Source organism: Amblyomma mixtum, chromosome 7, assembly GCF_055824585.1.
Source record: "Amblyomma mixtum isolate Tamu chromosome 7, ASM5582458v1, whole genome shotgun sequence".
NCBI classification, from domain to species: domain Eukaryota; kingdom Metazoa; phylum Arthropoda; class Arachnida; order Ixodida; family Ixodidae; genus Amblyomma; species Amblyomma mixtum.
Window position 1 is genome coordinate 45,482,439 of NC_143018.1, and position 22,947 is coordinate 45,505,385.

The window sequence follows — 22,947 nt, forward strand, 5'->3', positions numbered from 1 at the left end:
GAAGAAGCGACGACGATGAAGCACTGCCCGCCACCATGGCTAAGGCTAGCCAGAATAGCGGTTAAGGCAGTTCGGCCGGGAGACGGCGCCACGGGAATGCCCAGGAATGTGGCAATATCATAAAACTCCAAAATAATTGGCGAATTCTGCGGCCAACTTGCAACAAAAAAAAAATGCATGGGGCGGTCAGATATTTGATGGACCAATCTGCGAAAGTAACTGGATTTACTTTCGACTACTATGTCGAAGGTTTTTTGCTTTCTTTACTAAATGCTTTTACTTTACACCGAGGCTTCACACACGTTGCAGAACTTTTATGGAAGGTGAAGTTCGGAGGTAAGCGGTGTTTTCGGGGAGAGATGGTCGGTGCACAGCCACCCAGCTAGGGTGTGTGTGGCGGTGGGGGGAGGGTGGGAGGGTTGTGCTGGGGAGGCGGCTCGAGAGTGGTGCTTCAGGACGCCAGCTGTCTTTACACCGTCGGTTTTCCATTGTGCTCCGGCCTGTGCTTCCAGCGGGTCGAGGCCCTGTGCAGAGGTTGATGGCAGGTGCTGGGGGATGGCAGGTGATGGAAGGGGCTCGATTGATGGCAGGTGCGCTTCTGTAAGGTAGATTTGTGCGGGGCTGGGGTGGGAGATGGATAGAGGGGTTGCGGTGAAGAGGAGGCTAGTGGATGATGCTTCTGGAGGGTAGTGGGTGGTAGGCTTCAATGTGCGTTGCTATAACCAGACACTGCCATTTTCGCACTGTTACACTATTACTGCTTACGCAGAAAAACGGGAGAAAAAGCTCGCCCATCATTTTCGTACATGACGTTGTTAGGACTCAAGCACCTAAACATCAGACCTAAAACGTAATGCACGCGAAGATAAAATCTGCAGTGCAAAGAAAATATAAAGCTAGAGATTCAACGACAGAGAAAATATGCAAATTGGTGGTCTCCACGCCCTAGATGCGATACTGACAACCTACTAAAGGGTACCAGTACGAACCTATCCATCCTGAGAGTCTTCACAATTGCCAATCTTAATACTACTGCAGCCTGCCGATACGTGGCGCTTCGATATATATGACTGCACGGCCTGCATTTGGCAAACAGGCCTGCCCCAGCTGCCTGCAGAGCGGCAAAGGCAGTATAACCTGTGTGTCTTGTATAACCTGTACAATCAGTATAAAAGACAGTATAAATGGGATGCGGAAAGAGATCAAGAGCTAGAAACGCGAAGAGCGAGCAAGATGAGGCGAATGATGAAGTCGCCGCAGGGTCGCGCAATCGAGAGGCGTGTGAAAGTGGGTTTAGATACAGCAGAACAGAGGGAACGGTAACTCGGATTGCACCGAGCCGCTCAGGCGGCTTATCGCAATAGGAAAGCCGAGGAACGACTTCAAGGACATTTGGGTGCAACTCGCACTGTCAAGATTATAACAATCAAAACAAAGATTAACGAAATTAAACACAGGAAAACGTTCTAGCGGGCCTACGTCGTATTTAGCTTAACCAGGTAAGGGGGGGGGGGGGGGGGGGGGGAGGATTTTTTTTTCCTTCATGAAGTCATGTGAAGTAATTGTGTTATTTTCGCATAATGGACTCGGGGCTGCACTGTGGTTTTTACGGACGTGTTTTTGTCAAGCTTTCATTTAAACATTTTTTTAGGCTCATATTTCGAAGCAAAATTGGTCGTGACCGCATGGCAGGTTTAATGTGGGGAATTTGTAGTTTTGGTATATTTTTTATGATGCGGCTAGCTGCCTACATTACTTTACCTCACCTCTCATGAAAAACACACAAAAAAGCTTTCAGCTTAAGCTAAACGTAGATTAGGCTATTTAAAACATAATCTCAGGAGTGCGCTTTCTTCCACGCGACAGCTCACGTATCAAATATTTGTACGCCCTCTACTTCAGCTCTTACATTTTCTTTGTTCACTTCATCAAGACTACTTAATTCATTCTCTTGAGCGCGTACAAAATCGTATCGTGCCGCTCGCTTTATTGCTCAAAACTACAGTAGAAATTCCAGCGTAACGAAAATTAAGGCATCGCTGTCCCTTCCGTCCTTAGAATCTTGCAGAGCAATAGCACATATTTGCCTCTCGAATAAAATTATTACAGTCATCATTCTTTCACGCTGCGAATTACACAACCGAGCCTGCACATTTCACCTGTTGCGTAATCACCTCGGTTTCAAGCACCTTTCGGGACGAACCTTTGCATTCAACTCAACAGCCCTGCGCCATGCAATCATTTTTTTGGAATAGCCTCCCTGAATATATTGTTCAGATCTCAGATGGTGCTATGTTCAAAGAAAAAAATAAGCAGCATTTTGTTCTGAAATGTTTTACAACTTCGTTCTACTTTCTAGTTGGTTGTTTACTACTGTGTAACAATGTTCAAATAACGATGCTCCATTTGCTTCTGCTTGCGCGCCAGTTTCTGATGTAACCCCCCTGACATAATACTCCAGTCGGATCATGTGAGGTATGTAAATAAATAAATAAATAAATAAATAAATAAATAAATAAATAAATAAATAAATAAATAAATAAATAAATAAATAAATAAATAAATAAATAAATAAATAAATAAATAAATAAATAAATAAATAAATCATCTTGTTTTTGACTTGGTAGAGTTTGTACCCCCATGTCGGAAAACAATTGTCCGGCGTCGATGTTGGCGACTGTTTGAAGCCTCGCAGGCGCAGCGGCTGGAACAAACGACCTCTTCGGCAACTTAGGCGATCCACGTGGGTCACGTGACCTTGTGTCGCCATCACAATCTGTCTACCGGTTTGTGTCGCAAATTGACCACCGTTGCAGGTGGCAGTTAAAATAATGATTGGTCACTAGAGGTTGCTTGAGAAGAGCAACCTGGATCTCTGGTCTCACAAGGCCCACCGTTGGGAGCACCTGCCATCTCAAGGCAGTGGCGCATCGCTTAACCGCTGAAGCACAGCGCCAGGAGTGGTACGAGGACTCCCAGGGACTTATCAATGAAAATTAGACAATAACCAATTCCGCATATATGGGCATTAACCCATTAACACTATCGCCGGAGGCCCTTAAAGCGGAGCTCAGGAGGTCCCTCCAGTTTCTTCTTGTATTGATACGTATACAGTGACGATATAGAAAGGTTACCCGTCCAGCGGACGTAAGGCGATCTCCTCTGCATAGAAGAATAGAGTACCATGAAGTGACTTACTCCTTTAGTGCGGTATCTACTCGTTAGCATTATTAGCTAGTCGGTGGGGCAGAGGTTTTCAAATGAGTGCAATAATATGAACCAAACAATGTCAAAACAACTAGGTCAAACATTGTAACAATCACCATTTCATCAAGTCTGCTGAAGAATGAAGGCCCGTTCCAACAATCTCCAATAAACCCTGTCCTCAATAGCCCATATCAGGCTGTATATTGCATGAAAACTACCGTGCGCCAAAGACAGACGAGGGGAGTCCTCCACTACGCCATACTCAATAGTGCGCAATATCGCTTATGGGCGTATAAACCAACATTTGCCCCAATTAAACGTAAACAACATGATCCTGGTCCTCGAAAAAATGACATACTCTCCCTTGAGCACTAACTGGCGCTAACCGGCAATCGGCGCTAACCGGCAGTACAAGTATCTGGTGTGCATATTTGCAGTAACCTTTCCTGGCAAACTCACGTGGACTATGTCACTAGTAACGCTAACCGTACTCTCAATTACTTACGTCGCAACTTTTCTATGGCGCCCACTAACTTGAAACTTATACTATACAAAACACTAGTCAGGCCAAAACTTCAATATGCGTCGTCTGTATGCGACCCTCCTCTTAACTCACTAATTCTGAAAATCGAAGCCATTCAAAATCGGGTTGTTCGTTTCATTTTTTTTCTAACTATCATAGAACTGCAAGTGTAACTCAAATGACAGCAAATTCAAGCTTACCGGGTCTTTCAATTCGTCGAACAATTTCCCGTCTATGCCTATTCCACAAAATCTACCATTCAAACCATCATCTCAGAGATACGTTGCTTGTACCACCATCTTACATTTCATCCCGCAGCGACCACCAGTTCAAAGTTGGCGTACCCAGCCGCCGCACCAACTTACACTTCGCCTCTTTTATCCCCAAGACTGCTAAGGAATGGAACCACCTTCCCGCTTCCATCGCCTCCATTACAAACGCCGACTTGTTTAAAAATGCTGTAATTGATTTTACATTGTAGTGCTGCGTTACCTGTTCTGTTTTTGTTGTGTATCACCCACTCCTCTCTGTAATGCTTCGGCCCTGAGAGTAAATAAATAAATAAATAAATAAGTGTTTACGCCCAGTAAAATGCTAGACTCGGTGAAACCCTGGCATTCGCTAATGCCTTTGTCGCAGCTTTTGTGGCAACCCGGGCTACCTCACTGACCTAACTAGACGCACGGTCACGTGGTGGTCACGTGGCTCAATGTTGGTGCTGTACGCTCTGCGTCCACTCAAGGGAGGGCTCTGTATAACAGTTCTTGCCGTAATCAACAGCGGTGTGGCAAACGAAGGGATGTCTAGAAACACGAGCACGAGTCGGCAATGCTACTTTTGTGGTTATGTCTATGATGCCTTGTCGTCTTTAATATAGCGCTCTTTGCGAGCTATGCTCTCTCACTAAAATGTGGCATGGTGGGTAACCACAGTTAACATTATCAAATTAGGAGCGAAATTTCTCCTGTGTTTTAACTGGTTAGAAAAGGCACTGAATTTACTGCATGCCGGCAGGAACTCGCTCGGCTATCACGACTGCGCCAGTTTGTTGAGAGGGTTATTCACGAACAGTTCTGGTGGGTTCCAGAAGCTTTGAAAATTAGGCAAGTGGCTTTATACTGCGTCAAAAGCTAAGACTTTCCCAGCATCGCCTCACTTATGCCAGCTGGCCAGAACGTTGCGATCCCACAATGCGGTACAGGAACCCCAAAATTATGATGTCCAATCGGCTTCAAGTGCAGCGCTCGCCAGCGCCTTATAAGACGTAATGTCCTGTTATCTTTTGTACATTTCGTTTTGTATTTTTTCGGGCGAGGCATGGTCAAAAGCCACCCTTATGGTCGAGTGCCAGAAAGGAAATGAAGGCAATGACGCGGCAAATGATCTAGTTCGCGAGCTAACAAATTGAGCGAATCAAAAGAAAACATTCGACAGAAGTCTGTCTGGTTGGGAAATTTAATGTTAGGAGAAGGTAAGTGACGCCAACCAAGTAAAATACAGGAAAAACACGACGTTTCGGGACCGGCTCGGCCCCTTCTTCACGGTGTGACTACGGGCGAGCGCAGCTTGGCTTTTTAAGCCCCTGTGTGGAGGACCTGCGGGTCAATGGCCGCAGCCCATGGACGTAGGATGAGGGGAGAGTCCCCAGGGAACGATTAACATTCTCTCGTGTTTGCTGTATGTGCCACGACTCGAGTAGAAGCCTCCTGCGTGGGTTAGCTTCCGTTTCCAATACAATGGTGCTGTCGAAGTCAATTGGGTGGTCACACCCTTCACAGTGTTCGGCCACGGCGCTGCGTTGACGATTCATGTGACGGACGTCCGCTTTGTGTTGGTTCATCCTTTCCGCGAAGTTCTTCGTTTCCCCTATGTACGACGCCGGGCAGACGGAACACGGAATTTTGTACACGACGCCCTGGGCCTTTTCTCTGGGCTGCCGGTTTTTTGGGCGGGGGAGAAGGCGACCGATAGTGCTGGTCGGTTTGTGCGTTGTCAGCACCCCTTCTTTTCCGAGAATGCGACCGAGCGTCTCGCTCACGCCTCTCACGTAGGGGATGCAAACACGTTTCCGCTTCTGGCATGCGTCTGAGGAAATAATAGACCGGATTTTGTTTTGCCTTTCTTGCTTCCTTGCGCATTATCATTGCTTGCGCATTATCAGGAAGCAAGAAAGGCAAAACAAAATCCGGTCTATTATTTCCTCAGACGCATGCCAGAAGCGGAAACGTGTTTGCATCCCCTACGTGAGAGGCGTGAGCGAGACGCTCGGTCGCATTCTCGGAAAAGAAGGGGTGCTGACAACGCACAAACCGACCAGCACTATCGGTCGCCTTCTCCCCCGCCCAAAAAACCGGCAGCCCAGAGAAAAGGCCCAGGGCGTCGTGTACAAAATTCCGTGTTCCGTCTGCCCGGCGTCGTACATAGGGGAAACGAAGAACTTCGCGGAAAGGATGAACCAACACAAAGCGGACGTCCGTCACATGAATCGTCAACGCAGCGCCGTGGCCGAACACTGTGAAGGGTGTGACCACCCAATTGACTTCGACAGCACCATTGTATTGGAAACGGAAGCTAACCCACGCAGGAGGCTTCTACTCGAGTCGTGGCACATACAGCAAACACGAGAGAATGTTAATCGTTCCCTGGGGACTCTCCCCTCATCCTACGTCCATGGGCTGCGGCCATTGACCCGCAGGTCCTCCACACAGGGGCTTAAAAAGCCAAGCTGCGCTCGCCCGTAGTCACACCGTGAAGAAGGGGCCGAGCCGGTCCCGAAACGTCGTGTTTTTCCTGTATTTTACTTGGTTGGCGTCACTTACCTTCTCCTAAAATTGAGCGAATGCTTACCGGTACTTCGCCCATCTGCCACCAAACTATGGTGCACAGCAAGAAATCCTAATACTGAACAGAAGGAAATATCCCCTTCCCCAAATTAAACCCAGCACAGAAAAAGCCGCACTCTGGAAGCGAATACAGACAAACGCCTTCCCTAACCTGTACTTGTACAGCCTCATCCACTCTTCTAGATACCACCTCACCTGTGCCCGGCGCGGTGGTAAGCAAACGTTTTTCCACGTTTTGGGAAGTTGAGCGAAAAAAATGGCTGAGGCTTAGCTAAGGTTAAGCCTAGTCAGATGCGAAGCATATTGATGGCTAGGCTTGGTAAAGTTCCTCGCTTTGTTCTTCAGTTGTTGTAGAACGTTGTCGCCGAGCCGCATATTGCGCACGCCGCTTAGCCATGCCGCCGCGGTGGCTCAGTGGTTATGGTGCTCGGCTGCTGACCCGAAAGACGCGGGTTCGATCCCGGCCGCGGCGGTTGAATTTCTTTGGAGGAGAAATTCTAGAGGCCCGTGTACTGTGCGATGTCAGTGCACGTTAAAGAACCCCAGGTGGTCGAAATTTCCGGAGCCCTCCACTACGGCGTCTCTCATAGCCTTAGTCGCTTTGGGACGTTAAACCCCATAAACCAAACCAAACCAGACCTTCATCCCGCTCTTCATCGGTCTCTGTGGCACGCTGAAGCTTTCGCTTCTCGTTCAAATAAGCCCTGCTTCTAGGCGCCATCCCAACACCTGGCCGCCTCGTAAGTGCCCGGAGAGCGAGGCAAGCTCAGCTTTATACCGCTGCTGTAGCGTCACGTGGTCAGCTGCAGCGCCTCTGATGCGGAGCCTCCACCGCCGCGGCCGACCGCGCGAGCCGGCAGCCCATCTCTCCTCTGCTGTAACGTCATGTTGTCACGTGGTCAGCCGCCGCGCCTCTGATGTGGAGCCTCTACCGCCGCGGCCGACCGCGCGAGCCGGCAGCCCATCTCTCCTGTGCTGTGACGTCATGTTGTCACGTGGTGTCACGTGGTGACGCTAAAGGTCAATGGTAGCTCCACCGCCGCGCTCGACGGGCTGTAGTGTAGCTCTAGTAATATGCTTTGCATAAAAAAAGAAACCATCCAACCTAGCAACATCACAGACATCTTACGAAGAGTAGAAGGCAGTACTGACCAGCAACGTCAGACCACCGGAGTGGTCGAGACATCAGCCAAAGCCGCCGGAGTCCTGAATTAAGCAGTCCGCCTGCCTGACTTGACCGATATTTAAAAAGCTTACAAGCATTTATCTACCTTTCTCTCTCTTTGGATTTTTTGTTCGTTAATCATGCAGTGCTGCTCTAACAAGCTACATCGCTCTCCCCAAGCGATGCTAGTGTTTTGCGTGAAGCGTGTGTCAAGTTGCTGATGAACTTGCTCTATTTGCAGTTTACCTGCATCCGAAAGCTGTTGTGTTGTGTTCTGAGTGTATACATGTATGTGTACCTATCCTGTCTGTAACGCCACTCATTTTTATCGCGACAGTGTTAAAGGCCCGGTTACCCAGAAAACCTGACGTCAAAGTTGTCGGCGTTGTGAGGAAAAAATAGAGTGGCGCAGGGTAGCACAGGTGGTCACCAACCGAAGAAGCAACATAGGTGGGCCACATGGGTCACGTGATCTTGTGACGTCATCACAACCTGCCCACCAGATTGTGCCCACCGTGAAAGGTGGCGGTTAAACTAATGAATGATCGCGAAAAGTTGCTCGGCAACTTGAGTTGCACAAGCCCCGTTGGTGGCAGCCCCTGCCATCGCAGGGCAGTGGCACATCCCTTTAACCCCTGCACCATTGCACAAGGAGTGGTATGAGGACTCTCAGGGATCTATGAATGTAAATTTGAGAATGACCATCCCGTATATATGGACAAGAACTAATTAAACCTATCGCTGAGGCGGAGCTCAAGTGTCTCCTCAATTTTTTTCCCTGTTCTACCTTCCCTCCAATTTCAGGAACAGATACCAGCTCTTCCCTTTACGGTCGTCCCTCATACTGTCGTCCGTTAACAACGCGTGTCACGGCTTTAACTCGTGAACTAAAAAATACAGAAGAAAACCAATGGTTGCTTCAGATAGAGGAGGAAAAAATGAACCTAGAAGCCAAGTTTGATGACTGTATATTAATTAGCGAATTAATTATAGGCAAACTGTCGAAATTGCGTCGAAATAGCGCGGACTTCGATATAGCTACGGGAATGATGTGACGTCACATCCACCAGAAGTCGTCACGGCATAGTGAATATTGTCACAGAATGGCTGGAAAAACGTGGGATTTGCGTCAAATTAGATAGGAAAATGTGTAATTAAGTGTAATTAACACCTAAGATCCCTGAAATATATATAATTTGGATATCGATATAGCCACGGGAACGGGGTGACTTCACATCCACCTGAAGTCGTCACGGCACAGTGTCCTCGGCTTTCGCCTCTCAGCACTTTAGTTGCCGAAGAGCCCTCGTAATTTTTTTACCACTTTTATTCGCCTAATGATAATTGTTTGCGACGCTGGTACTGGTACTTATAGCTGAGAGCCATTGCATTTGAAAATTTGTGGAACGGAAACTATCCCGATCATCTGTTCACCACGGGAACAGGCGCATGAGTAGCAGTTTATCAGCACACGTGGAATCCGACTCACTGGCTCTTCTGTCACCGATTTCGTAACGAAAATCCTGGTTTCAAGACTAGCAGGCGTTTTGCTCCCCGCCATTTGCGACTGTGAGCTGTGTTATGTAAATTCTATCTTGGTGCTCTATTTTAGCGCTGCAGAATGGTGGGACTGTTGGTGATGCGCGTTCAAAAGAATAAACCAGCGAAATCTTTTAGGCCTTCCAGATGGCGACACGTGGAAATGGTTTTGTGAGTTCGCCATCAATAGCGCTGACGTTACGGGTTCGGTTTTTGTAATTATCATGCGTAGATTACTTTTCCTGGCTTGGTCCATGCGTAGCTTTTACTCGCCAATCTGTTACCAATAAAAATTTTCAGTACCTAGTCCAACGCTTGACCTCTGTCATGTGTACGTCTTTGCTGGCTGTACTCTTCTGAGCTCTATTTTAGGCAACACTAAATGTCAGCCGCCTGCTGTCGATGTGAATTGCTTGGCAGCACTCGAACAGTTGTCGTTGCACTCGCCTGTGTGAAGAAATCTCGGATGCGTTTTCGTCACTTTAGGTATCGTCCGTTATTGGCATTTTGTCTCCTCCAGAACGTCACCCTAGAACGGAATACTCCGAAGGGGAACAAAAGAAACTAGAAAGAAAGGCAGCGAAGCGATCGACATTGCACAACGACATTCGAGCGGGCGCATTTCCACATAACTGTGTGGGAGTAGCGACTCACATATTGCTGTCGTCGTCATCGCGATCCTCCTTGATGGGCACGACGCGTACCAGGGCCCGCAGGTCTACGGCCATATCGCCGGACACTGATATCCGGGACGCTAGATACGTGTTCCCCGGGAACAACTGACGTTTCTTCGCTTTCACATCAGCGAAAACGGCTTCTTTTTTCTGTTTGGTTCATTGCTCTATTTTTGTAGTTTCTGCTCTTTTTGTATACGGCTCTTGATATGACACATCCGGCGTCAGATTTGAGCACTGCAACTTGACAATATTCGAACACTACCGGGTGCGTGGGATATTCTTCAAACAAGCGACGCCTACTGACTTACTATCTTAAGCATGCATGACGATTTGTTCGCTGTGTTCAGATATGCTCCATTTTTAATGCGATAGCATAATAAGCTTCATCGAAAAAAAAAAGCGGCGTCACATATTTACTACGTGGCGGGCTGCATGTGCGAACCATGGCAAGTGGTGTACGAGAAGGGCTCGGGAAGTGCTTTGCGCGGGAAGAGCGACCTAGGTCTCATAAACCCCATCATTCACGTCCGGCAAAGACGTCAACAGCTTCCAATGCTCTCTCATTGCCAGTACATAACGGATTTGGATGGCCCTGTGAATTCTTTAATACCGCTCAATGGTCCTATCCCCACAAACTTCTTAATCTCATCCGCCCACCTAACTTTCTGCCGCCCCCGGCTACGCTTGCCTTCTCTTGAAATCCACTCCGTTACCCTTAAGGACCAGCGGTTATCTTGCCTTCGCATTAAATGCCCTGCCCAAGCCCATTTCTTCCTCTTGATTTCGACTAGGATGTCAATAACCCGCGTTTGTTCTCTCACCCACTCCGCCCGCTTCCGATCTCTTAACGTTACACCTACCATTTTTCTGTCCATAGCTCGCTGCGTTGTCCTTAACTTAAGCTGAACCCTCTTCGTTAGCCTCCACGTTTCTGCCCCATAGGTGAGTACCGGTAAGATACAGCTGTTGTATACTTTTCTCTTGAGAGATATTGGTAAACTGCCATTCATGATGTGACAGAACCTGCCCACCCACTATCAAAGCGACGTACGTCAGGCTCGGTTCTAAATCGACTGCAGTGAAGCTAACAAAGCTCACTGCGAAGAAAGCATAGCATCGCGATGAACTAACTTGCGCGAACTATAGCAGCTGCTTCGTACTTTGCGAGTTATACTGCTCTGATCGTGTGCAGTCCGACTGAGATGTGACATAGGCTGTTTAAAATTACACAGCTCATATTACGTGTATCTTTTAACCCTGAACCGGAAGTTGCGATTGTCGTATTTCAAGCAGTGGCGCCATTCAAAGCTTCCCACTGCGTCTAAACACTTTTTTTTTAATTTACTTTTTCGAGTCACACGCTGATAGATTTTATCTATAATGGGCGCGTTGCTGAGGCGAAAATTCCTTTTTTGCTTCTTCGTATTTTTCTATTACAGCGACTTCAGTACTTGAAGCGTGCGGCGATCACACTTGCATTCGTCGCGGGGTCCAATGAGGCAACAAAAGGAAAAGGTTGTTCAGCGGAAAAGAAAGAAAAGGCTGCGTAGTCAAGGGAAGTGTGGGTAGAAGGGGTTGTGAGCGGCGTGTACGGGGAGGTGGCGTTGAAGCGTCTGCGTCACGAGCGGCTCCTTTGCATGCATGCCCGCGAGAAGCCCCGACGCAGAGCCGTCCCTTGTCGTCGACGGCAGAAGAGCGCTTTGCGGATTCCGAACATGCATTTCGTCGGCGCGCATCGCCGATTGCTAGCTAGTCTGCAAGCCCTCCTCGCCGAAACCACTCCTCTCCGAGTCAAACGGACCGTGCAGAGAGACACGGGCGTTTTGGATGTACGTTTCTTTTTTCTTTTCCTGCTTTAGTTTCTCTTCGACGTGCCAGTATTTGTTTTGTTTTTTCTTTCGCATGCGCGACTTCAGCTTGGGACCTAGCTTTCTTTTCTTCCTTTTTATTTTTCTTATTTTCTTCCGCATTTGTTTCTTGTTCTCGCCCACGAAGAGAGCTAGCGAGAGCTGGCGAGAGTGGTGAGAAAGTGTTGGTGTACTTCTTCCGTCTCGGCGCGCGACGGGATTTGGAATGCGCGTTCCGCGTCGCTGGAGCCACCCCCCCCCCCCCCTTCCCCTCCACCGCTCAACTTTCTCTTTTGCTGTCGCTTTCGTTCCGTTATTTTTCTTGCCTATCTTTCTATCCTTTCTGTTCTTTGTACGAATAACAATGGAGAGACAAGAAAGTGGAGAGCGAAGGAGTTTCCATGAGCGCCCTCCAAATCGGCATGCGTGGACGGGTGTCCGTTTAGAAATTAAGAACGACTCTAAGCACGAGTCTAAGCACGGACTCCATCCGTGAGATCATAGACCTGTCCTTCTTAGTTGCTGCTGGGCCACTAGTCGTTGATGACAACGTTAAATGGAAGCCTTCCTATCGGCTGTGAGTGGTTAGGTATCGAAATAAAGACGACAGATCATTTCTTCGAGGAAAGACAGCGCAACAAAAAAAAACAAGGAGAGATCTAACAGAAGACTGAGGACAACTCCATCTAATTATTATTCTGAGTGAAAATTGGTTCTCTGACTATCTCTGGCCGTGTTGAGGTTGATTCGACAGAAAAAGATGCAATTATCTCCGAGAAAAAAAAATAAATTTGAAAACCTTCGCGCCATTCGATTCAAGCTTGTGACGTCCTTACCGAAAAAGACGGGTTGCCACCATTTTGAGTGAATGGCGGTTTAGCGTAGCCTCTGAGATCCGCAAAAATATTCGCTGTCAATGCAAACATTTTACTTGCAGAGTCGGCCGGTGAGGGTGACACCTGTATGTCGGTTTTTGATTTTGCTAGCTTAGAAAAGGTCCTTCTCGGAGAAAGTGACCTCTCTGGGATTGGAAAGCTGTACCTTGTTCATATAACCCAGCTTATCTCGGTCGTCGCAATCCGTTAAAGAAACAAGCAAACGTCACAGGCGCTGACCCGTAACTTGTTTGATTGGTAGCAAATATGCCCGTACACACTCAAATTCAAATTCAAATTTATTTAGCATCAACAATGATGTTACAGAACTCGTGATGCAACGGGGTGCTAGCAAAAAGCCTGTAACAGCTTGACAGAGGCTAGCACCCCGTTCACAGAGCAATACAGCAGTGGACAAAAAGTGATAGCGATAGAAAGAAAAGCAATATATATATATATATATATATATATATATATAAAAGTGATAGCGATAGAAAGAAAAGCAATATATATATATATATATATATATATATATATATATATATATATATATATATATATATATATATATATATGGCGACGGCTTTACATAATCATAAAAACACGTTAAGTGATAGGGCTAACATTGCGGGTTCATAATTGTAAGTGTTAATGTCTTGAGTAATTACACATACACTGATTGATAGATCACTTGGAGGTGTTATCAGAAGAGTTAAGAGCGTGTGGTAGTGTGTACATCAGCATTTGGCGGCCATAGTTAGTACGGGTGTGAGGAATCTTCCATGTCTGACTGCTTCGTGTGCTATATGCTTTCGCAAATGGAGACAGGGTCGCAAGGTTTTCAAGGAAAGGGTCATTATTTAGATGAAAGGCATGATGACGTTTTAACAGAAGTGCATTGAACAGGTTCGGTAATGGTTGTAATCTAAGGTCATCAAAAAGAGGTTTTGTGTGGGCGTCATTGGGTTCATTTGAAATAATTCTTACAGCTTTTTTCTGCAGTTGATAGATTTTGGACAAGTTTGTGTACGTTGTTGTGCCCCATATCAAGTAGCAATACGATAATGTGGATTACGATAATGTGGATTGTGATAATGTGGATAATGTGTTTGTTGCTCCGCAGTTAGTTCCTTTGAAGCATAAGCTGCGCAAGGAATGTTAGCTGGTTTCACAATAATAGCGACGTCACAGTGTCACGTGATGCGATAAGCACACGTCTATAGCGGGGGTAGACTGACGGCTAAAACTCGAGCCCCCTACAGCTGAGCTATCGCCTAATCTTGTGCGGCAAAAGTTTCTGCTAATATGCCTCCGGTTCTCCTCTGCAGCCGCTTAACCACTTTATTCATCAGTAAAGTTTTAGTGAGGGTCAGTTGAGCCTCAAGCTAATGTGCAAATTCGCGGAATTTGGGTGGTCACCTAGTAATTTTTCATCTTTAATCTTCAGCATGACGTCCCAGGTTCTCGGAAGGACACCAGTGTCGTCGTGCTACAGCTTAAAAATGAGAAATAACTTATTCTTATATGACGTGTATGTAAGGCGATTTTTGTTTAGAATAAGGCCATTTGAAAGCTCGCCCTTGTAACGTCTGGTCATTTCTTATGTCTGTCGCTTTTAGCTTGTGGCACTTCTTGGGCTCGAACAAATCACCCCCGGCCAACCATTTCGAACTAGCATACATTTAAGATAGATAACATCATGGGCTGATGTCAAGACCACTCGACCACTGATGATTTAATTCAAAAGGAAGGATATGCTCTTACGAGATTAAGTGTTGGAAAGCATTACAAGTGTATGCTGAAAAATGTGAGCATTTATCAAACCGATGGAGGTGCACAAGTTTTACAAAGCCGCGACGAATTTGTGTAGGACATCTCAGGTAACTTAAGGCAGAGTTTTCAAATGATATCGGTGGGCTATACGAGCATGGAATTTCAGGAGTGTTGGTTGTCTCTCAGTAAACAAAGTCAGGGTGCTACTTATAACAGTTATTATGAACGAGTAGAGCTTATGCAACTTGCTAAGGCATGTATTTATGGCACAATTTAAATTAGGAGGCTTTACATCCCAACCCGGCGGTGTCAGTATTGCTATTTTTTTCTGGTTCAAAATAAACCTACGAACTATAAAAAATAAAAAATGCAAACAATGTGACCACACGCTTGGGAGCCGCGTTATGAATCTTTTTCTTTTCTGTTCTTTTCTTTGGTCGCTAGTAACAGATCGCAGCTAGTGAAGAATCTTTCTTTTCCGCCGTTCAAAAGCCTCGCGTGCTTAAAGCGCCGTTTCAAAGCTCATTCAAGTCGATGAGCGTTCTATACTCTTTCGAAACTCAGCGCGCTTAGTCGCATACTGGTCGCGTCTCGAACAACCAACGCACCAACCTCTGCGGGATATCGAAGACTCAATGTGCTCACATCAATGCTCCCGCCGCACACGTGCTTCACATCAAGACAAGCTTCCAAGCCCCATTGTTCGCACCTATCCGGTCTATTCTCCGCAGCGTCCAAGGGCAATCATCTCGTCCACATTTCAAACGGCCATAGCACATTTCACAGGGCCCGCTGGATGATCACCGTGTCGTCGTCCCTGAGCCCCCGCCGCCTTCATCATAACTGAGCACGTGGCTAATTCAGATGGGCACCGAAATCGAGTGTCTCCTACATAGGCTAGAACACAGGCGGGCGTCCACTCTGTCTAGGTACTACACGAAGAACCTGCATCGCTCGAAAGCGCTACAGTGGCGGCTCGGGTGGCGGATGCGTTGCATCTCGGTGTTTCGGGGCAGGGCCGATCATCGCGGGATTACCATACTCTCCGCACCCGTATATGCGTATCCAGCGTGCCCGTCAATCAAACGGCGAGGAAAAGCGCGCTGATTATCAGCTGCGAGGGAGGCGGCTCGACGGAGCTGCGGACTTAATTGGGAGGCAGCGCCAGAGAAGGGAGGAAGAGATGGGAAGAGGCTCCTGACGATGAAACGCGAGTGCTTTTAATCAGGCGTCCTGGGATGGCCCGCCGCCGCACTGTAATAATGAACTCCGTCGCAGAGAGAGATGGGAAGGAGAGGAGAGTGTTTGGGTGGGTGGCGGATGGGAGAGAGGGGACAGGCATGCGGGTTGTCGAAGGTGGTGAAGCGCGGGGGGAGGACGAAAGTGAGAGGAAGAAGAGAGGAGACGAGCTTGTGGTCAAAGACAGTAATGCGATGGAGGTTAGAGGAAGGGGGGAGGATATCGTGTAGCCTGCGCATAATTCCCAGGTATCAACGCAGCGGCGAGGGCGTTGCTGGTTGAAGGTTGAGCCGTACTTTTTTGACGTAACTTGATTCGCGTCGAGATGTTACGAGAAGCAAAAGAAAAAGCAACAAAAATATGACTCACTCTTGCACCAAGTCTTCCGTTGCTAAGCTCATGATTTCCTTTTCTTTCTTTTTTGTTTTACCAAACCGTTTCTTTAAAACATGCCCTCAAGATGTTTGAAGTTAAAAGGCAGGTGATTATAGGAAAAACGAACGTAGAGTATTCAGTGGAAAGTTTACGTAATACGCTTCCGATGTTGATGGTGATAAAAAGCTGGTTTATTTATTTGTTTATTTACACAGTACTGCTAGCCTCTAGGTGAGGCTGTAAGCAGGAGCGGGAGAAGAAAAGAAAACATAAGTGACATGCGCAGAACAAATCAAGGCACAACACGCTGCCTTCAACAAATGAAATGCACTCACGAGCAAAAATAGATGATGGAAAGTTGCGTGCAGAAACACAAAGCAATCTCAAGAACACTCCGTAATCATCAGTTACAATCTGACAGCATTCATAAATGCTTCAGTAGTAGGGCATTCTACAATGCTGGCCGGAAGCCGGTTCTACTCACGGACAGTTTTCGGAAAAAAAGAGTTAGCGAAGGTTTGGGTGTGACAGGAATAATCTAAGTTTTTTGCTATGATGCGATCGGGTGGTTCGTCGGTGTACAGGCTCTATGTAATCGTGTTTTCGCATACCTAGTTTATCATGAAACAGCAAGTGCATGTATTTTAATTGATCATACTGACGCCGTTTTTGTAAATTGTCTAAACCTGCCTTTTTTACTAGAGTACTCGCGGAAGCACGCCAGCTATAGGCTATGAGAGACGCCGTAGTGGAGGGCTCCGGAAATTTCGACCACCTGGGGTTCTTTAACGTGCACTGACATCGCACAGTAGACGGGCCTCTAGAATTTCTCCTCCAAAGAAATTCAACCGCCGCGGCCGGGATCGAACCCGCGTCTTTTGGGTCAGCAGCCGAGCACCATAACCACTGAGCCACCGCGGCGGCTTGGTAATAAAAAGCAGTACTCGTTAGCGACGTGAGGATGTGCTGCCAAGCTTGGACCCACACTGTCAGCGAATACTTGCGGGAAAGGGCCAGGATAGCGACAGTGCCTCATGGAGTCCTGAACTAGGCATTTCAAGGATATCTTTAAGCGTCCCGTTTTGTTCATACATTGATGGCAAACATTTGAAAAGCTTCTTCCTTAAACTCGCGGTCTTCAAGAAACAGGAAGGTTTTCGTGAAAGCGGACTAAGGAGAACACATTTCGAACATCACGTCCTTTTGTGGATACCGTTTACCAGAATGCTGTCCTGGAAAAGTTCCGATTCTACTTCAGAAACATATTGGTGGCTTAGTACATAATCACTCTGAAAATGTATGAGAAACATACTGGTGGCTTAGAATATAATCTTCCTGTGCAAAGGTATGAAAAGAGCGTTGCTACGGTAGATGATCATGAGAAGTTTGCTGTGCGGTTGCACGATTTTTTTTTGTGTTTTTTGCGACGTGTTGCCTTTGCAGGGTCTCTAAAAGCGAGCCTAATCTTTCGACGCAGTCTGAAGACGCAATGTTTTCTTTTTATAACTTGGCAGTTAAACCTCACCTTTCATACAGTATAGGGCACCAATCCTCAATCATGAACATGTAATCTTTTTAGCGATTTCTTATGTCTTTAACACTTTAGAAACGAATCTTCAACATCAACCGAAAAAATTCAACACTTAGAAGCCTCACTTTGGAGGAAACTCGCAACGTCTGTTTAATTCTTTGCAGCGAGCGGTTCACGCACTTTGAGTGAATTTAGGTGATTCTTTTGGTTCTAGCTCAGGACATACTGCTGATTACCATTATCACTGGCCACTGACCTAAATGGCACGCCCCACTTATGCGTTTTGGCCGTGAATAAGATGAAAAGAGCGCAGACATGTTTACTTCTGTTAGCGATTCTGTGGAAGAAAGCGCTGCTGTTGAATTCTAGAATTCTTCAGCAGTGTTAATAGATAGTTTTATGCATCTGCTGGGGTTTTGTTCTATTTTTACTTTTGTCTCCTTTAGGAGCAAACCTTACCGTCAGAGATAAGAGATCTGCATTGGGTCCCTAGCTGCGCTTGTTCTTTGTAATATATTTTTAAAAGCCTTTGTTGGCCCTTCCCTAGAACAAACTTTTAATAGGAATGGGAACTTCTGTCTTCTAGATTGATAATTTTTTGATAATTTTCAAAAAATACCACAGCTTGCCTTACACATGCTTTGTGCGCAGTGTATTATCAAGCTTTGAGAAGAATTCAGCAGACAAAAAAAAAAGGCAAAAGAGGCTCTCGTTATTACATAAATAGCGGACGACAAGTCACAAACTGAGGATCATAGGGGCTTTTTTGCTTTCAACTCATGATGTTGACTACATGGAAATTAAGTGCTATTTTTTATGGCTCTGTGCGTTTTTACTAGCACGTGTGTGCAGTTCGATGGCGCACGGTTTGGCGGGAAAAATAAGTTGTTGAGTTTTTACTTAAGCGTTTTACTTAAGTCAGCTGCTCCGTAACGCTAAAATATGGTACGCAGCCGTACCACATTTTAGGTCTCCTTAAGCAGTCGTTGAAACATGTGTACCTCCTTTTTTTTTTACAAAACAAATGAACAAATTGATTCAAAACAATATCATTCAATTTCCGAAGTAATTCGGAGGGCACTTTTACAATTTGTGTGCCTGCGAGACATGCACACAGGCAGACACCTCGTGCCTTATTAAGGGTAAAGACTGAGTAGATGTACAGTCTTTGCCGAAAGTAACCGCGCCACGGTGTTTACTTTCTCAGCCGTGCTGCGAAGCAGTTATACCAGCCCTTAAATTGAGCTCTGAATTTGTCTAAAGTAAGGTGAACAATGGTCATAACGTTTTAACACCTTTCTGTCTTTATGGGTGCCCTAGAGGCTCAGTTATATGGTTGAGAAGCAAGGACCTGTTGCCCGGTTACTCTTGGGAAAGGGGGCACCTGGAGTGGTTTCCGTGAAGAAGACATACTGCACATGTCTTGCTGGTTTCGTATATTTTGTTGACCTGCGCAGCGAATAAAACCAAAAGAAAGTTAGCACCTATCCCGTGTCCGTCTTGTCGTCAGCCTGTTGTATGCGCTATAACGTTTCCTTAAAACGTACACCATGTCGCCCATCGATAAGCTCTTTTAAATCCCCTAGATAGGTTTGGGCGCTGTGGTATAGGATGGACGCGGCTGGCACAGGACAGGGTTAGACATCTGAGAGGCACAGGAGAGACATTTGCCCTGCAGTGGGTGAAGTCAGGATTGTGATGATGATGATGATGATGTATTCTTTATTAGCGTACTACCTCGACACATCACTGTGTTTAGACGCCACTGCATACATATCGACGTGATGGTGCAAACACAGCCGCAGTCGTCAACTGTTAGCGCATTGGTAACGTATAATCAGCATCTCAGAACATTTAAATTGTTCCTGCAGGTTCTTAGCCCGACTTAAGCGTGAACTGGTTTCAAGTGCCTTTCGGTAATAAACAGCTGGGAAGCAGCACCAGGAGTGGAGTGCTACGGATTCTCCTGTCTCTCCCCAGTTGGCCTGAGCACTATCAAAGGCTCCCCTGTAACCAAACTCCGGAACGTTTACGGGAACTGGTAGGGAGCCTGTAATTCACTTTTGCACATGCTCACGCTGTGAAAGGCTCACCAAGAAAACTCAGAGATGCACATGCCCACCCTCTGAAAGACTCACCAAGAAATGTCAGAGATACGTGCTGGCTTGATGCAAAAATGACCTCCCCACATACGGCGGGTGAAAGCGCGATGCACGATAACCACAACGCCGCTAACACCGGATAACCTTCATGGCCTGGATGTCACTGTCAAAAGTGTTCATAACGGTACTCTGCATGACAGTTTTCTGGGAGTACTGTGTAAGCTAGAAGCATGAGCCGACGACTTTGAGGTGTCCGTGCGGTTGGCTCGTGAGCTACCGAGAAAACCACAATTTTTGCAAGCATATCAATTTTGTGAAACCTAGCGGTTATAGCTTTCACTTCCCTGCAAACAAATATTTAATTACCAGAAATTTTTGACAGCTCCTAGTAAGTGCCACTAATCCTTGCGACGCAAGCCGCTACAATGGTAGTAGTCACATATATTTGCATAACTAATTATACATATAAAGTTTGTACAGCTAATTGTACAGAAAAAGGACCGAGCTTTTCAAGCAGCTGGGGTTCGTCTCCCGAAGAATCAAAAGGAGGCGGTGTCTCGTTGCCTGGCCTAATGTTTGTTCTAGAATCCTTCAGAGTGTAAATGGGCATCTTTGGTAAATAGAAAAATTCGGAGCCCTTTAGGGTTATAAAGACATGATTTTGGACGAATCTACTGGTCAAATCGCTTTTTGCCAACGGCTTCAAGAAATACCTGGACTGAGCATTGTATTATTCAATGCCGTGTTTGCGAAAACAGAAAAAACAAATAACTTGACGTCTTCACAGCAACACTACACCACCTAAGGCTGAAGGACTATAAGCCAATTTGTCCACGCCTGCACGTATGTCGCGCTGTAGCTGAATAGTTTATCGCTGCTCCGTAAGGATAAAGAGGTTCTCGGATGGAACGTACTCAGCCGCTGTGTATTTCTCTGAAAAAATGAATACAGCCCTAGACAGATAACCATTGGTATTCCTTTTCAATCGGGATGGTGGTGAGTGCCATTTTGACTTAGTCTATTGTCACGCGCCCCAGAGTGAAAATCAAGCGAACTAAATTCCTGCCCCGAATTCCTGTAAAACTTTAGGGGCGCCGATGGCAGGTTCATCAGGTATTTGTTCTTTTAGACAACAAAATGTTTTCTATCGTTCTAACTTCGTTAATATTGTTGTGGAGAAAAAGAACAAATAATGGATATAGGGACTAAAAAAAACATTTTTCCCCGTTACTCAATTCAAATTCGTGGTGTCAAGGCCTAAAAAAAAATACCGTGATGATCATCGTTTTAATCTGAATGGTAGCGTTGCCTAGCCTCAGAGATACGTGCTTGAAATCGATGATGACGTCACCATGATTCACTCAAGAAAACGGCCAGAGACAGTGATGCATACGTTTACGGTTTATCGGGTTTAGCGCCCCAAAGCGGCTCAGGCTATGAGGGCCGCCGCAGTGGAGGGCTCCAGAAATTTCGATTCTCTAACCAGCACTGACGTCGCACAGCACACGGGTCACTAGCGTTTCGTCTCCAACAAAATGCGACCACCGTGGTTGGGATCGAACCCGCGTCCTTCGGGTCATCAGCCGAGCACCATAACCACTGAGCCACCCCGGTGGCTTATGCCTTTGTGTCACCTTATGGTCGCTCCTAACTTAGAATAGCTTCGTTTTCGGAAAAAAGCATCCTCTTTGTAATTAGAGCCGCCACGGTAGCTCAGCGGTTATGAACCTCGGCTGCTGACCCTAAAGACGCGGGTTCGATCCCGGCCGCGGAGGCTGAATTTCGATAAAGGCGAAATTCTAGAGGCTCGTGTACTGTGCGATGTCAGTGCACGTTAAAGAACCCCAGGTGGTCGAAATTTCCGGAGCCCTTCACTACGGCGTCTCTCACAGTCTGAGTCGCTTTGGGATGCTAAACCCCATAAACCATAAAACTTATTAGCCATTAGAATGCTGCTATTTATTATATCAGGTCGACATGAATTTGTCATCGAAGCCTCATAAACTAATGCAAAACTGGCAATTAGTATCAGTTTATCGCTAATAGCAGACGCAGCAATACCTCGCCGCTTAATTCGGTCTTGACCATTTGCACAGGGGGCTCTTGCGGATGGCCCTCGCACAGGCATGCTTTCTTTCTTTCTTGTTTTGTGATTTGATGCGTTCACGTGGTGCGGATTAGTTAGTTTAGTTTTCCCGAATTGCCGGCAACTTATAGCAGCCCCAGCCCGCCCAAGCCCGTGTCCCGCGTTGCGTGGCCTCGTTTTTGATTTTCCTTCCGGGATCCCCGCGCTGCTCATTAGGAGTTATCGACGCGAGAACAATTTGGGACCAGGAGGCAAAAGAAGCTTGAACGACGTGCCAAGCGGAAGAAGCGGTGCCGGAAAGGCTGGCAAGCCGTAGCGGAACAAGCAAACAGAACCGGAAGAAAAGGTCAGCCACACATATCCAGTGACATGACCAAGAAAGAGAGAAAGAAGGGAGGAAAAGAGAGAGAGGAAGAGGGAAAGGCCGAAGGACGTGACGGCGATAAACAACCTCGCTTTTTTTTGCTTTTTCTTAGTTTCGCTCTCTTTAACAAGCCGGTACAGCGAATGTCCTCACACGCACGTAGCAACACAAAAGGCTAAAAGTGTTGTCGTCACCCGAGCAGCGTTTCTCCGGACACCGCAGCTGGAAAGAGAGGAACAAGTGTTTTGTAAGGCGAAAAACAACAACCGGGGGGGGGGCGTGGCTTTGCTCGGTCGAGCCTCGTTTTCTCGTTGTTTTATTGTTCAGATTCTTATTTTTTTCTCGCTGCCGCTCCGTAACCTTATCTCCGTTTGGTAAAGAGGGTGCAGCTCAGTGCGCTCATTAAGCCATGCGCGTCCGCACAGACACCCACGCACACACGCACATTCAGTTTAGGATCCCAGTTTTTTTTTTCTTTCTTTTTAATTTTATTTTCCGCTCAAGTTCTTTGTCCCGGGTCCCCGGCATGCGCCACCCACTATGTACAGCCCCACTTCCTGCCCCCGATTCTTGTTGTTGTCGTCCTTTCGTGCGTCCCTTAGTGTTATTTCGCTCCCCATGTTGTGTGCAGGCACATTTTTTTTTTACCTAGGAAACACGGATACGCGACAACCGCGCACCTGATCGGTAAAGAGAGGGCGATGATTCCGGTTTGTTGCTCGCGTTTAGCCCTTTTTCCAGTTTCCGCCACCGGTCACTTCCTCTTCCTTTTTGCCTTTTCTCGTTCTCTTTTCTTTTGCT